Source organism: Pseudophryne corroboree, chromosome 2 (assembly GCF_028390025.1).
Source record: "Pseudophryne corroboree isolate aPseCor3 chromosome 2, aPseCor3.hap2, whole genome shotgun sequence".
Lineage (NCBI taxonomy): Eukaryota > Metazoa > Chordata > Amphibia > Anura > Myobatrachidae > Pseudophryne > Pseudophryne corroboree.
This window is the reverse complement of record NC_086445.1, coordinates 681,079,345-681,082,005: the sequence shown is the minus strand read 5'-3', so window position 1 is coordinate 681,082,005 and position 2,661 is coordinate 681,079,345. Positions and strand designations below refer to the sequence as shown.

Below are 2,661 nucleotides of genomic sequence, written 5' to 3'. Positions count from 1 at the left end.
CCTGGTTACGCCTGGGTATGTGTGGTGGGCTACCTGGTTACACCTGGGTATGTGTGGTGGGCTACCTGGTTAAGCCTGGGTATGTGTGGTGGGCTACCTGGTTATGCCTGGGTATGTGTGGTGTACTACCTGGTTAGGCCTGGGTATGTGTGGTGGACTACCTGGTTAGGCCTGGGTATGTGTGGTGGGCTACCTGGTTAGGCCTGGGTATATGTGGTGGTAGTGGCAGCAGTCAACAAGTTCATTGACATTGCAAAAAAAAACCAAGGAATGTTGTACTAAAAATTTATTTTCTCTTTTTTTACAGGAACAATATAAATCACCACTGAACAAGTTGAAAAATATTAACATAAACCATATTTCTGGAGTTTGAAAAACAGTTTAATTGCACTTAGTGCTGAAGTATTTTTGCTGTTTAGTTTGCATTAAAAAAAAAAAGTATTTTGAAAAGGTTTTTGGCAAATAAAAATCCCTTTGGATTCCCAAAACTGTTTTATTTCTTTATCAAAGTAGACAGCTGATAACTATTAATGCAGTAAAATGTGTATTTGAAGGGGACAGTCCAGCAATAGAATGGCCACGGTAAACACATCTTTGTAAAGTTGCGGCTCTCCTTTTCCAGATACTGTTGAGTTAAATAATATAAAGTTTAATTAGTTTCACTTTTGTAAAGGCAATGAATATACATTCTAGAGTAGAACACATTATAAGGCACATATTCATAACAGCCTCTGTACAGGTACTCATTATTGTCCAAGTCATTTTTAATGCAGTCTGAATGCATTCTTTTGAGGGTCTTATTTTAAATACACAGACATTTTAGAAAAATTGTAAATATAACGTCACCATATATGCCACGGAATATAGTAAAGGTTTAGAAGTGATACATAAAAAAAGCAGAAAGAGTAATATGAAATTTTTATTTATCCACTCTGTCACCAATCCTACTTCCGATTTTTATATTGGATTACAATAGTTAAGGGTGGGTTGTAACAAGCACTTGATATCTGTGGAAGATACCCAATCTTTAACGGCCTGTCCCCCGCAGTCCACCCCCCCCCCCCCCCCACCCACCAATACCAATGGCATACTCACCAACAAGGGACAGACCAGGAGTGACACCAAAGGCTGGAAATGAAGGCCGGACAGCATGGATCCAGGTGAGTCAGCTTAGGATCAGGACCCTTCTGCATGTCCAGTCAGGAAGGCGGTGTGGAAGGGAAGACATTGGCTCGACAGCCCAGGAGGATAAGCCAGTATAGGGGTACACCTGTGCAGGGGACACACACGCATGACAAAGGTAGGAGAAAGGTTAAACATTTAAGTTAGCTTGTACAGCAAGCACACCCACCCACACACCACAGCTCCGCCGGAGAACCCCACTGCCAATGGGATACTCACCAACAAGGGACAGACCAGGAGTGACACCAAAGGCTGGAAATGAAGGCCGGACAGTCAGCCTTAAATCAGGAATTTTGACATAAAAGGGATTTAAAAAGATATAATTGAAAAACATTTCTAGTTTAACAGAAAACACATCCCAGTACACATTTAACTAGACACTCACCAGTCAAAGGCAGAGGAAGGTATTATTATATAAACCCATCAATAAACTGTGCTTAAGTCAAAACATCCAGCACATAAAAAAATCTGTAGAAAAAGTCATGGAAGAACCCTAATCCAACTTGCAAATTTAATGTAACGTACCTGAAAAAAGAACTATACATTTTATATTATAACAAGTGAGTGCTCAATACTATTTACAAAAACAAACAGCATAACATTCAATTGACTATACACACACACACACACACACACACACACACACACACACTAATCTATATTATACATATATAAAACACAGAAAAGAGAAAAGAGAGAGCATAATAACCACATAGACACATTGACAAAAAAGGGACCATTGTAATACAAATAACCATAAATAAAATATTGTATACAAACAACTGGAACCCATAACTGCAGAACGAAACAAAGGTACAAAAATCCAGCCAAAAGAAACTGGACAACGACCAATCCAAAAAAGGTCATTCTGCAAAATAGAAATATAGGTTATACAAGCTAATATCAAAAAACAAAAACGTAAATATAAATTTGTTAATACATAACAACTTACCAGAAAACACTGACTGAATTAGGATTTGACATTGATCCCGGCAACGGGAACGAGCTCCTCCATTCATACCTTCCGGCAATGCTAAGCAAATGTCCGAATCAGGCCAAACACCAGGATCTATATTCTCTGGCAAACGGTGGGCGACACATATATTATGCAGGATGCAGCATGCATTCACAATGTCGCAAACCTTTGACGGGGAATATTGCAGCTCACCCCCGGATTGGTCTATGCACCGGATGCGGGATTTAAGCACACCGAAGGTTTTCTCTATAATACCCCTTGATGCTATGTGTGCTGCTTGGTACTTTTTCTGAGCATTGCCTTCCGGATCGGATAATGGGGTCAGTAGCCAAAATTTGTTTGGATAACCACAATCACCTAGAAAAAATAAAATACAAAAAATTAGTAAGTTATTTTTTTAAAATCCGGAAATAGGAAAAAAAAAATCTTACCCAACAGCCAGCCATCTGGGATCTTGCCGGATTCAAAATCACGAGCCAGACTGACTTAGAATAAAGGAGTCG

General features: G+C 39.4%; 1 long non-coding RNA gene across 1 annotated transcript; it reads right to left on the bottom strand.

The window, feature by feature from the left end:
* Positions 1 to 416: 416 nt before the first annotated feature.
* Positions 417 to 1,899, bottom strand: LOC135051076 (uncharacterized). The gene is made up of 4 exons (XR_010242023.1): positions 1,568 to 1,899; positions 1,402 to 1,460; positions 1,096 to 1,270; positions 417 to 625 (listed from the first exon to the last, which is right to left on the bottom strand). It is a non-coding gene; the product is annotated as an uncharacterized LOC135051076 (long non-coding RNA).
* Positions 1,900 to 2,661: the final 762 nt, after the last annotated feature.